Genomic DNA, 14647 nt, shown 5'->3' with positions numbered 1-14647 from the left:
TGGCTTAAACATCTCTGAGTCCAGTTCAAATAAGAAATCTAGGTAAGTAATGACGAATTGTAAATTCCTAATTTCTCCCTTTTTCAAAGCATCACTAACTATCAGGCTAGTCATATTTTTTTAAAAAATGTCGTATCTTGATGGCTGGGCTGAATATTCCACTATTTTGCAAATTTTTTTCTGTAGATTACCAAATTTCAGAGTGCGTCTCTTTTGATTTTCTTTCGGATCATTTTCCTCTTACAGGTTGCACAACTAGTTATCTCATGCTGTATATCAAAAGGCACGTTTTTACATCCTTGGCTCGTTGATTTGAATCCGCTGGTATTCCACAATCTCTCTCACCTGCTATAACCCACAACTTGTCTTGTATTATTTGTCTCTCTATGGTCTCTTCAACCTGCAGAACTCCCTGTGATTGCTGTTTCTTGTGGATCGGGGCTGAGCACCTGAGATGATCTGTCACCCATATTTGACACCCAGACTAACCACATGGACACCTATTGTTTGTCCCCTGTAATGTTGTGTAGGCCTTGCCACAAAGCAAAGTCAGATAGAATCGTGGGCAACCATACATCACTTCCTGATGAGCTCAATGCATTCTCTGAACACAAGGTTAGTGAAATGATGTCATCAATCTCATCAGCCTCTAATACACTGGTACCCTCAGTCACTGCTGCAAGTGTTAGATCGGCCACCTTGAAAGTAAACCCATGGAAAGCAGTTGGCCCAGATGGAGTCCCTGGCCATACAGTCAGATCCTGTGCAGACCAGCTGGCAGAAATACTCGCAGACATCGTTTAACCTCTCCTCGCCATGATCTGAAATCCCCACCTGCTTCAAGAAGGCCACCATCCTCTTGTGCCCAAGAAAAATCATCCAGCGTGCCTCCATGCCTGCTGCCTGGTGGCTCTGATATCCATACTTATAACGTGCTTTGAGAAGTTGGTCATGGCTCACATTAACTTCAGTGTCCCAGATTCCCTTTAAACCCTTGCAATTTTCCTCCCGATGCAACAGGTCCGTGGTTCAAAGCAATCATTTTCCTGGCTCTACACTTGTTCCCGGAACATCTGAATAACGAGGATACCTAGGTCAGGCTCCTACTTATTGACTGCAGCTTCACCTTTAACACCATCATTCCAAACAAACTTGACCCCGCACTTTAGGATTCAGGTCACTGCTGCCTCTCTGCAAATGGATTCACAACTTCCTGACCCACAGACTGCAGTCAGTAAGAATAGGCCATAACACCACCTACACCATCCTCAACCATGCAGGGTCCATACTCAGCCCTCTGCTGTACTCCATATAGGCTTATGACTGTGTGACCAAATTCTGTCCTAACTCCATTTACAAGTTTGGTGCCACAACTGTTGTAGGTTAGATCTCAAACAACGACGAGGCAGAATACGGGAAAGAGGATTGAGTGCAATCTATCCGTCAACATAAGCAAAATGAAAGAGCTGGTCATTTCAGGAAGTGGAGTGGAGGCCATGCCCCATTTGCTGTGGTGGAGATGGTCAAGAGCGTCAAGTTCCTGGGAATGACTTTCACCAGCAATCTGTCCTAGTCCACCCACATTGACTGTATGGTTTACGAAAACATAACAATGCCTCTGCTTCCTCGGGAAGCAAAGGAAATTTGGCATGTCCATAAAGACTATTGATAATTTTTTATAGATGCACCTTAGAAAACATCCTGTCTGGATGCATCATGGCATGGTATGGCTACTGCTGTTCCCAAAACTCCAAGAAACTAACAGTTGTGAACACAGTCCAGTCCATCATGCAAACCAGCTAACCATCCATTGTAATATAATAAAATGTGAGGCTGGATGAACACAGCAGGCCAAGCAGCATCTCAGGAGCACAAAAGCTGACGTTTCGGGCCTAGACCCAACCATCCATTGTCTCCATTTATACTTCCCAAAGCATGAGGGAAACAACCAACATTCACATAGAGAACATAGTGTGGAGCTGGAGGAAGACAGCAGGCCAGGCAGCATCAGAGGAGCAGGAAAGCTGACGTTTCGGGTCGGGACACTCCTTCAGAAAGAAATTTCTGAACTTTCCTGCTCCTCTGCTGCCTGGCCTGCTGTTCCTCCTGCATCTGCGGTTCTTACAATCTCTGAATATTATCAAAGACCCTTCCCACTCCCAGTATATACTCTTCCACTCTCATCTGTTGGGCAGAATATATAAAAGGTTGAATACGTACACAAACAGATTCAAGAACAACTTCTTCCCTGCTCATATCAGACTTTTGAATCGACCTCTTCAATGTTAACGTCTCCCTCTCTCTGCACCTTCTCAGCAGCTGTAACATTGTATCCTACACCCTGTTCTGTAACCGTGATGCACTTTGTAGTACAACCTTCCTGTAAAGCATGTAAGACACCCAATTTTCACTGTACCTCAGTACATGTGAGAGTAATAAATCAAATCAAACCTATTTAATGTGCTGTCCATAAACTTAACTGCTTTAATTGAAAGAAACTCCATGGAGAAATTTGGTTTTGAAAGCGTTAAAGAAGGCACAAGTGTTATGGTCTATACTGTGTGGCCCTTTGGTAATTAATAATTGTTCTCCTTTATGCACCTGTTTAGATCTTGTTTTGCATTGACAACAAATAGCAATATTGCCTCTATTTTGAAGAAGAAACTATGAATGGACTTTGTGCTTAGGACTTTTTTGTTGAGTATGTCTTCTATTTGAAAACAACAATAATTTGGGTAGCTTCATTTATCATATAGGTCTTTTCCATAGAAAAAATAGTCTTTATGTTAAACATTATTTTCATAACTGTACAGTCTTGGCTTTCAGTTTTCGTATCAAATGATTTTGTTCGGAAGCAAAAGTGAGTTTAAAAACATTTGAGTAATTCTGACCATTATTTAAGCCTTTAGATTATACTGTAACTGTTTGTTATTTGAGATTTATAGATGGCTGTGTGTGTGTGTGTGTGTGTGTGTGTGTGTGTGTGTGTCGCATGGGACCGATGCAAATGGATTGGATTCCATTTATGTCAAGTCTGCTGCCCGGGTGGGGAAAAAAAATCAATTCTTTCCACCAAATACCAATTTGCAATTCTACGGGCAGCTACACTAAATATTATGACTGGCACTTCTTTAATGCACTTGCTGTTTCCACTGAGTCCATGGGGCAGTTTACATCAGCCCTGTGACACATCCCTGATCCAATGGGAGAGACCTAGGCTGCAAAGGCTCTTGCTGCAGTGGGAAAGTGTGCTTTTTTTTTACATTATTTCCAATGATATTTTAACATAGCTACAAAAAGGATCGCAAGTTACTACAGGCATTAGACATAATCAAGAGAATAAGAGAAGGTCGCAAAATTACAATCCAATGTTTTAGCTATAAATTGTTGTTCTGAATTTTAAACTGGTTGGTGAGCTTTGAAGCTTTAAATACTGCCCCCCCGCCTCCCCATTCAGAATCTGCTCATAGTTGGTGGAAGAAAAGATTTCCCACCTTCCTCCCTGGATAGAAACCTGTTCCTGTCTTGGTGCTTCATTGTGTGGATTGTAGAGTCTTCTAGTGAAACCTGACTCCTGATCCTCTCCTCCCTCCTAAATGCAATGTCAGGTTAAAGGGTGCAGAGTTTAGTAAGAGGACATGGAATTTGACCCTCCTCCAGTTGATGTACACTATTTTTAATCAGCAAAACAAATGATAAAAAATAAACTTCATCTCATTTTCAATGTAAGTATGATATCTTAATAAACAGTTAACAGAAGTTAGCATCTCTGCAGTATCGTTCTTATCCTTTTGGTGTTGACTGATTAACTTTGCCATATGCTGAGGGTGACACATCAGCAAAGTGGACTCCATAACTCTACACAGAGCTGCAGTGTTTTGGGATGGTCTTTAACTTGGGCAGACAAAGCAGGAATAAAGGATAGCAAGAGGAAGGAAAAGAACCGATAGAAGCAATCACTCTCATTCATTGCACCGGAACATGGGAGGGAACTTGTGCCTGGATTTAAAATGTTGCCAAGTCGGGTGGAGTATTTGTGGCCAAGGAGGCAGGATATTAGAAATTGGTGTTTTTAAAATATTGGTATTTATAAAATGCAAGGGCGGGAAGGCATTGCAATGTCTCTTTAAAAAAGATAGTGTACTTTTTTGATGCTTGGAGATGTCTTTGAGCAGCTTGAAGGCTTGCAAGTACAGACAGCATCCGAATTGATACATTTGTATCAAAAGGCTGTATAGTTAGCAGGACAAGCAGCAATTTTTACCAAGACTAGGAGTTTTGAAAATAAGCCACTTTGAACCAGCCACTTGGACACCAAAAACCGATTGAATTTAAATCGGATGGCTTTGACAATGTAGGACCAATCCAATGGAAGAAACTGATATCTCATTAGGGGTATAAAAGCAGGGGGCAGTCGGAAAATTGCAGAGCTAACTGCCATCTCCTAGAGCTAACAGCTCTCCACTCTTAAAGCAGCATCTATCCACAATGGTACCACGGCACTCCTAGCTAAGATTCCTGACACAGGAGTTCAGAGAAGACACGGAACATTCTAGAAGACGTAACCTGGCTATAATTTTGAGAGATTAAATTCTGTTGTTTTGTCTCATAAAACAAAACTTATACTTACTGGAACAACAGAGTAGGATCTGGTATTATTTGGGAATTGTTAGTGGAGAGGGATTTATTTGGTTTGTTAATAGTTTAGTTAATTTGTTCACTGCTGGAGTTAGGTAAATAAGTTGTTACTTGTTGATTGTAAAGTGAGTGTCAAGGATTTATTTGATTTAACCACGATAAGTTGCTGGAAGATCGGTTACACCCCTTTTCACACTCCTTTTAGCAGGCTATAGGGTGAGGTCCTCCTCTTTGGGTGTTTTGGCATTGGTTGTTGGGGGGAGGAGGCCGGGGAGTGTGGGGCGGTGCCCAACCTCTGCTTCATAATAGAAAGACAAAATTCGAAGGGGAGAATCTCAGGAAAACCCAAACCATGAAAGATTCTGAGATAATGGGAACTGCAGATGCTGGAGATTCCAAGATAACAAAATGTGAGGCTGGATGAACACAGCAGGCCAAGCAGCATCTCAGGAGCACAAAAGCTGACGTTTCGGGCCTAGACCCTTCATCAGAGGCCTCTGATTGACCAGAAAGACCTCACTTTACATCCCCAGTCTGTTTAGTCATCTATGTTCAGCTGCAGCACCAGTAGTGTCTCTACAGTGGAAGCATAAGCCAGTTTATCCCTCGTTACTGTCCAGTAACTCCTGTTGGCATGATCACCTGTATGGATATTGGATGAGATCAGTTCAGGTTTTGTTGTCACGCCTCCTTTCCTCCCTTTCTGCTATTACCCAGAGATAAATAGCCTGTCGAACATTCATTACCTCTGCTCTCAAGGAAAGGATTGCAGTTTGGCCAAGCTACCAGAAAGCTGCAGGTATATGTGAGCTCTAACCCAGAAACCCAGAGAAAATTAGAGGTCTGGGATAAAAGATCCAACTCTTGCTATTTTGGTAGCAAGTCCAATGGCATCCAGCTGAAGGACTGCTCTTCAGTGTTCACTAATAGTGGAACTGAATTACTGTCACATCACCCTATGGTTCTGCAGCATCAAAGGTTTTTATCCCTTTCTTCAAAAGTAAATCTTTCATTTTCATCAGGTTTGACAACATTTGTACAGATTACTTGTGATCGATCCGCAAGAAGTGCATTCACTCGATGTTATAGCGTGAAATTAAGTTTATTTTCTTTCCTATCCTTGTGATACTGTGAAAATCAATCTGGAAGCAAATTAATTACACACTTGTATTTGTGTTTGTGGAGGAGGTATTTAGCTCGGTTTGAAGTCAAGCGTTTGCTGCTGAAGAACCCAAGTAACCAAGAGATTGGAGCACATCTGGTAATCTTAAACAATAGATAATTAAAATAAAATGTTAGTTCTGGTCACGATACTGTGGTTAGTCTGTCACTCAGATCCTATGATTAAAAGGGTATCTAGATGATGAGAGATTTGCTTTGTGCATCACCAATTAAGTTAATTTCAGATTAATTACAGATAATGAGTGCTGATATTACACTCATAATTGCAGGCTGATTTTCTTTTCTGGCTGGATGCTTATTTCAATGTACATTTATCAGTGAAAGTTTTTGATGTTGAGGAAGTTGGCCAATGATTTAAAATAGGCTGTTACTCTCAGTACTGAGATTAGGTGGCATTCTGATGGAAATCAATGAAAAGCCTGAGCTGGCTGTATTGTGTTCCACATCAAACAAGAATTTGCACTCTGTACTCTTCATCTGGGCAGTGATAATGGGAACTGCAGATGCTGGAGAGTCCAAGATAACAAAGTGTGAAGCTGGATGAACACAGCAGGCCCAGCAGCATCTCGGGAGCACAAAAGCTGACGTTTCGGGCCTAGACCCTTCTTCAGAGAGTGTTCATCCAGCTTCACACTTTGTTCATCTGGGCAGGTACCTGTGCTTCATAAGCTGTATCATATGGGAGCCTTTGGTCCATGCCATACATCAGATAGGAGCCTGGGATATCTCCATTGTATTTTGTAGGAACTCATGAATATTTAATCGCTGAAACGTATTTTTATGCTTTTTCAAATTCCTTACTATTTAATTGCACATAGGATTTTGGAGTATTATGGACACCTTTGTCTGTTTACTTGAAGGATTCTATGGTTTCTGACGAAAAGCCAATGTTATCTGTGATGCCGGAAACAAAGATGCTGCCAGACCTGTTGAGTTTCCCAAGCACTTTGTTTTTAATTGATGATATGCAAGAACATTAGAGTGAGAGCATTGAAGCTTTGGTAGGTTGCTGATGGGCCAATGCCCTCCACAAGTTGGATAAAATAGAATAAATTTCTCTTTCCTAGAATGTAGAAGTTTGAGTCGATTTTTGAGATGCTTGAGAAAACTAATGTTGGGTAAGCATCATACATCACCATGCCAGCTAGTTATAATGGAGCTAAGTATTCTAGTCTTGGAAAAAGGTATGGGGTAGTTAGGATTGATGAGAAACTTCTTCACTCTCTCAATTATGAACTTTGTCTTTAACATATTTAACATCAACAGAACTGCAGAGGCCAATTTGAGTTTTTGAATATTCAGGGAATACTGCTTATGGGGTAATGTAGGGAAAACTGAGTTGAGGATCTGCCGCGGACATATGATAGAGCAGGCTTGAGGGCTGGTGGGCCTATTTTTACTCCTATTTCTTAGGTTCTTGTATACTGTACATCCATTGAAGCTTAGCAACTGATTTCTGGGAGGACTTGGCTCTTTTCTATTCCATGTATAGTCCCTGAATTGCATGTCAGACAGTAATGAAGCTTTTTGGTCCTGTCTGCTCAGTGAGATCTTAGCCTTCCTGTGCTAAAAATAGGGCACTTTCTTGTATAGACCCCTGGCATGAGTCAGGGCTTACTGTGCTGTGAATCAGACAGCAGGACATCTGGCTGTATGTAATCCAGCAGGAGACTTATCCCTTTTTATCTCCTGTTTGTAATTTTGTTTATAATTAATTTCTCCTGGGGGGGAAAATAATCCTTAACAATCATCTTTTTCCTAATTTTCAACTTTTATTTTTCTTAGTAAAATCAACTTTCTCTCGATTTTTAAACTGGAAAAAAATTCTGATTTTTCAAAAAAGAAACTTCTTGTGTTCCCACATAATTGTGTAATGTTGATGCAATGGTGTTTAAAAATCAAAGACCTTGTTTTATATTGAGGAAACAGCAGATTATGTAGAGAACTACAAATACCTATTTAAATGGGCTAAGTTTGACACAACATGATTAAAGAGGGAACTTGTCTCCAAAGTTAGTTTTCCGTATTGGTGACAGAACAAACTAATATGCCCAATATTTGGGCAGCAAGAAACTCGAGCTAAAGGCAAAGATCAAGCTCGCAACAAACTATAAAATCCCGCCTGTTACCAGAGCTCCAGAAGGGATACAGAGTTACAGATATCCTAAGGGAATTTGTGATAACAAGGTGTGGAGCTGGATGAATACAGCAGGCCTAGAAGCATCTTAGGAGCAGAGAAGCTCGAAGGGAATCTATATCCTTTTTTTTCCCTCAAGATTTTGCTCCTCACTGAAAAGTGCATTACCTACTCTGTACCGCAGAATTTCCCTACAATGAAAATTGTTCCTCATACTAAAGGTTAAACCTGAAATATCTACTTGAACCTTACAATTAAGTATTAAGTATAAATACAGAGGTTCGTTTGAAAGAACTAATGGTGTTGCTGGTAAGGCTTTTGTGATTTCACAACTCCAGTTGCTGTCAATTCACAAATCAGACTGTGAATTTGGGAGGAATGGAGATTGACCATGAGTTGCAATCTGATTTGAAACGCTGATCAATTTGGTTGGCACTGCTATTTTATTTTGCACAATAGCAGCTCACCTTTGACCTCCCAGTCAGTTTCAAGAACTTTCTGGATCTTTACATTGCATTAAACTTGAAATAAGATCACTGCAGGGAGTTAGAATTCATCCTTAACAGTGTAAGTATTGCTTGATAATGCGATGAAAGTTGTGCAATGGCGATTGGTGTTACCAACTCAGTGAACTGTTTTCAATCTGTGTCTCATTCCTGATACAGCTACTTCTTAGAAATTCAATGCATTGTAAATTTCAAAGAGTCACTTATGTATATTCTTAATTCAGTGTATCTTTCCCTTGTTTCTTTTTTCAGTTTCCGATTTAACAGTTCGCTCTCTGCTTGTGTTACTTAGTTTCTTATTTAGTTCTTAAATCTTAGCTAGGGCAATGCATTGTTTGTTTGTACTGTAGTTCACAAATGTCAATGTCCTACTGTCCCTGCTGTGTAGACTGAGATTCATTTTTGTATGTTTTATATAATTCAACTTTGTCTTTTTAATTAGTAACCTGTATTTTCTGTGTATGAAGTTAATAATTAACCTGTAAGCATTTCTGTAACTATGGTGCTTTATTTTCAAACTGCTTTGGAGGCAGGGCTTTAGATTCTGATGGGTTTTTATGTGCATTAGCAGAGTTTTATCACTAAGCAAGAAAAACAAGCTTTCATTTGGAAAGGGTTTTTAGGGTCTAGGGAAACATCGACATCCGAGAGTTTTTCTTCTGAATTTTGGGTGGTTCTGTCAAATCTAATTTTTTAAGATGTTTGCATAGGTCAGTGGCCCTGGTGTGGGAAGGATCTAATAGAATGAAAAAGTTAGTACTAGTCCCAGACCAGAAGTATTGCAATTAAAAGCCTGAAGAAGTTACTTAGAGTGGAGTCCGTTTAACGTCCAGAAGAAAGCTTTAACGTCCAAAAGTCGCTTTAAACTGTTCGAAGTGTTTGAGGCAGGACTCTGTTGGTTAATCTGAGTCACGTTTTTGGGTGTCCTACAAAATCTGTTTGTCTTTGTGAGTTATAATTAATGAGATCATACTTGTACTGCATATGAAATCTTTTAATTTGTATTATGCACAGATAGTTTGGGTTATTTTGTTGTATCATCTATTGTTAATAAACATCTATTGTGGATTTTGTTTTAATACTGAGATGTGCTGATGTTTTAGTGAGAGACCACTTTGTTTTAACAGAATATGATCTCAAGACAGGTTTCAGGCTGAAATCTAATTTGTCCAGTAAAACAACATCAGATTTTCGGAAGGTAAATAGTTTGGCATTCAGGCTCACGGCGGACTGTAACCAGTCAAGGCTGTAAGGCTCTGCCTGTACCTCAATTGTGTGCAACCTATGTCAATAACTTTGAGGAGCCTTTGCGTGTAATCTATCAAAGAAAGAAACCTCTGAGCACAATGTAAAGTGATGTAGATGAATTAGAGATGGGGCAAGCAGATGGCAAATGGTGTATAACGTGTAGGTATGTGAAACTATCCCCTTTATATGAAAAATGAATAGGTAGAACATTGCCTAGAATGTGAGACACAAGTGAATGCAATTTCACAAATAGCAGAAAGTTATTGTTTGGGTACAAGAAAGTTTGGAGAGCAAACTGCATGTTACTTTCATCAGAAGAATGTTATGCCTTAATAACCTTTTCAGGAAGGAGGCAGATATAACTCTTGTGGTTAAAGAGAGCCAGAGACATTGGGGAGGGCAGGATTAGGGTATTGAGCTCGATGATCAGCCATGATCCTAATGAACAGCAGAGCAGACTCAAGGGGTCGAATGATCTACATCTGCTCCTATCCTTCTGTGTTTCTACATGGGAGTCTTGCTGCAATGGTAGCAAGTTTGATTTCATGCCCAGAGTAAGTGTACAGACACTTTCTGCTCATGATCATGCTGCTGTTTATGGAAGATTGCGTGCAAAATAGCTGCTGTTTTTCCTATATTCCAGCTGTAAAGCATTTGGAACACCTGGTAGTTGCAAAATATGCTGTATAATCCCAAGTTTTTCTTTGTTGAAGTTATTTGAAACCACTGTGATACTCACTGTCTTTGAAGGTTAGAGTTGGGGGTGGGGGGTGGGGGCGTGTGCAGTCTCAGAATAAGGGTTTGGCTGTTTGTGACCCCAGTAAGGAGAAACTTTCTGCATTTCAGAAAGTCATGCCCATCTGTGAAATTCTCCTCGCAAGAGGAGCCTCTATTTTCAGTCATTTAGTCTATTCGTAACCGAGGTTGGTAGATGTCCTGGCACAAATGAAATCTTGGGATATATTGTGACTGGTGCTTTTTCTATGTTTGATTCAAATATAGCTGAGTGAAATTCAGGTATTGTTCTCAAACAGTACTCAATGCCAGATGGGATCATAACACTGGCCACTCCAACTTTAGCTTACATTTCTGGGACAGATGTCACTAGGGCACAGGAAAAGTTTTAATGGTGCATGAATGCTTTGCTGCAGCAAATTCAGCCCAATCTGTCAAGAGCTCATTGAAAATTGGAATTTGTTGTTTTTGTGATCCTATTTTCCTTTTGGATTTTGAGGCACAGAAACTGCCTGTGTTGTCATCTATTCTTACGCTTTTTTCTTTTCTCCTGACACAGATTTGGAGATATCTTTGCACATGCACTCTTCCATTGTGTCTGCCTGCAGATGTACAGCTATATTATTGATTTTGATTGTTTGATATTAGTGTTGAGGGGAGTTCAGGTTTACCCCGAGTTAGTCTGAAGTTTATTCAGATCAGACCGGAAAGTAAATATTGAGAAGATTGAGCATATAGACTTGATCTATTTAGAGGTAATCAATTGTAGTAATATAAACAATACAAACGTATCTGTTCAATAGAGGGATGTGGCGTTCTTGTGTATTAAGCATAGCAGGTTAAGGTTTAGTTGAATGTCAGTTAATTACATTTAAAGTGAACAATGGATTGGGTGAAATTAATGAGTTGGAGATTAAGGATAATGCATGTTGCATGATAGCTGGGGCTATATCATTAATATAGATACTGTAACTGTTCATGGGTAAGAAGTGTGCTCTGTACCCTCAGAATCTTCAAATTCAGGTATGGTTATAAGTGGGCAATTGTAATATAATTTAGGTGGAGAAGAATCTGAACTTGCATCAAGTAATTATCAATATTGGTCGATTTGTGAGGAGAGATTGAATAGATCGGGACTCTCTTTTTCATTAAAATTTAGAAGAATGAGGTGGGGGCGGTATGTTGTAGAAACATATAAAATTATGGAGGGAATCGATAAGATAGAAGCAAGGAGGTTATTTCCACCTGTGAGTGAAACTAGGATAAGGGGGCATAGCCTCAACATAAGGGGGAGCAGATTTAGGACTGAGGTGTGGAGGAACTTCTCACAAAGGGTTGTGACTCTGGAATTCTCTGCCCAGGGAAGCAGTTGAGGCTACCTTGGTGAATGTTTTTAAAGGCAAAGATCAATTTTTGAACAGTAAACGAATTAAGGGTTGTGGTGAGCGGGTGGGTAAGTGGAGCTGAGTCCACGGTAAACTCAGTTATAATCTTATTGAATGGCAGAGCAGGCTCAAGGAGTCCTATAGCCTACTCCTGATCCTATTCCTTGTGCTGTAATGAATTCAGCATAGATATGCATCTAAAATAAAAAGAAAACCCTCTCTGCCGATCCAAATCTTTTATTTCAGTCCAGTTGTCATATGTGTACAACACCCTCTTTTTAAGGGGGCATATACTAAACTGCTGTCAATCACTCATCTGAAGCAGGATGTGAAGGAAAATTTGTATTCAGAATTCAGTGGTGACTCATGTCCAACATGTGCCCATAATCCCAGTTAATGGTGTATGAGTAGAGTCTCCAAATAAAGAAGTCACAATATTGTTTTGCCAATTGTGTTGTATGAATAGTACAGTTACATTGAATAGTCGTTCATTGTCCAATGTGTCTATTTCACTGCATGTTCAATATGGTAATGTGAAGGGCTAAAAGATATATTTTAGAAGTTCATGCAATACATGTTTGAAAACATTGAAAATGCTGATATACTTTTTTTGACTTAACTTCAGTTTAGAGATTGAACAATTTAAAAGGCGCTCAAACAACTTAAGTGTGAAAGAAATTAATTTCTCTGAAACGGATAGATTTGAAGGCCTTTATCCCAGCAATTGTGCATAAACAGATGGAAACCTGCCTCAATCAGCAGATTTTTTTCCACTTTTCTATTTCCTTAAATGTTTTGCTCAGTTACTGTACGGAATGAGGAATGTAGTTTGAATTTGAGAAGTTATGCAGAAATTGTCTATGCCAGAATATTAGAACAGAGAAAACTAACCTAAATGCAGAAATAGCAATTTTTGCCATGTTGGTTTTAAAAAGCCTATGTTCCCCTCAAAAGTAAAAACCTAGTGACCCTTTTTCATTTAATGATCTCGAAATAACCACCAAGCTTTCAAAATTGGGAGACGTTATGTGAATCTCGGTTAAATCTCTGAACTTGCCTTTGTTCACTTTACATCCCTGGCAATCTTTTTAAACGTCGTGCCTGTAGCACCTCATTTTTACTTGTGACTAATAAGCTAGCAGCACCGTCGCTCATTAGAGGTAATTAGCACATTGTTTAAAAAAAACACGACGTCAGTTTGGGCAGCATCCCACACTGGTGTCACAAAGCCATTGTTATCGTTAATGAAATATGAATTATTAAAAGTTACCACCTGAGCTTCGCACCCCTACCACATTTAATGATAATGTCTGTCGTGTGCCTGTGACTTCACTCTCAGCCCCTTCTGTCATACTCCGTCTCTCTAGCCTCTTGTCTTTTGCTGCTGCACTTCCCATTCTTAAATGCACCTACTGACAAAGAAAATTGAGTCCTTCTCAAGATCTGTTGGTGAAAAATTTTGGCAGCACCGATACTACTAGTGAAATTGTAATATTCACTGTACATCTTCATTTTTTAAAAAAAATGTGGTGAAACTCTTAGTGTGCTCCCGAAGTCTCAAAAGACTAATTTCAGGCTTAACTTGGCTTAAATCACCCATTGTTATTTTATCTTGTGTGGCAGATAGTTTCATTGGAGATAACATGGAAACTGCAAATAAATAAGGATATACTGTGTCAGTGCTTCAGAATATAACGGATATGAATGACTTGTGACAAAATTACAGAATGCCTCTCTTGCAGTGGAGTTAAACTGAAATTGTGGGGTATTGTTTCAAATTCTAACATTGTGAATAATTGAGTGACAAAAATACTTGTTGTTATGTTTAAATGCTTGCTGTTGCACATGGTAAGCCATTATTGTCTGTAATGTAAATCTGTCCCCTGTTTTCACATAGTATACTGCTCAAATGTTGTGCAATTACCTCTGATACCCGATAGAAAATCTTGTTTTGCTGACGACCAGCTGTATTAGTGAGTATTCGGTGTATTCTCAATTAACCCCTGAAGGCATGAGTTTAAATCCCTTTGAGCTGCCATTGTGTGAATACCAGTCTTCCAATGCCACTGTTTCTCCAGTGGATACCTGATAGCTAAGTGAGAGGTTCAGAATCAGTTCCCAAAAAGAGCACGTTTAAATCAAATTTTATTAGAGGCAGATAGTATTGTATGATAACTTGCTTTAAATAATTGTTATTTCAAAGGTGAAGCTTCCTATTTAGAAGTCAGTCAAATTACTGAAATAATTGAATTTTGTGCATTTATTCTGAAAACGAATCTCAGTCCAGATCATATCTCCATTCTGTAGCCTGTTTGTTTTTCATTCATTGTGAGGATATGCGTGTCACTGACTGGGCAGTAATTATTGCCCATTTCTGCTTCCCCTTTTAGAAGATGGTGGAGAGCTGCTTTCTTTCTGTAGCTCTTGTGGTGTAGAGACCTCCAGAGTGCTGTCGGAAGAACCTCCTCAAGATTGTTAACCCTATAAGTGATTTTCTCGCTGCACAGAATATTTAGTACGCAGTCACAGGCTGTCAGCCTTTGTAGCTTATGTTGCTGTTTTAGCCCAGAGGGAGTCGCAGGCAGTTGTTCATGGTAGGAAGCACTGAAGAGTACAGGGGGTGGGTATGTCACTGTCCAGCACAGTGTTATGTCAGCCTTACACCTGCAACATGTGCCAGCGGTTTGTGGTCAACACGCTGCATGCGTTTACGTGATTGGTTATGTGTGAAGGTCAAATGGGAGCAATCTTGAGTGGGGTGAAGTGGAACTACATTCAGTTAGGGGATGCCACCAAAGTCAAAGGGCTCATTCTTG

General features: G+C 39.7%; 1 protein-coding gene across 1 annotated transcript in view; it reads left to right on the top strand.

The window, feature by feature from the left end:
- Positions 1-14647, top strand: part of LOC125459494 (serine/threonine-protein kinase BRSK2-like) — an 865025-nt gene that overhangs the window by 304147 nt on the left and 546231 nt on the right.

This window comes from Stegostoma tigrinum, chromosome 17 (assembly GCF_030684315.1).
Source record: "Stegostoma tigrinum isolate sSteTig4 chromosome 17, sSteTig4.hap1, whole genome shotgun sequence".
Lineage (NCBI taxonomy): Eukaryota > Metazoa > Chordata > Chondrichthyes > Orectolobiformes > Stegostomatidae > Stegostoma > Stegostoma tigrinum.
Note: the sequence above shows the minus strand (reverse complement) of the source record. Positions and strands in the feature narration are given on the sequence as shown.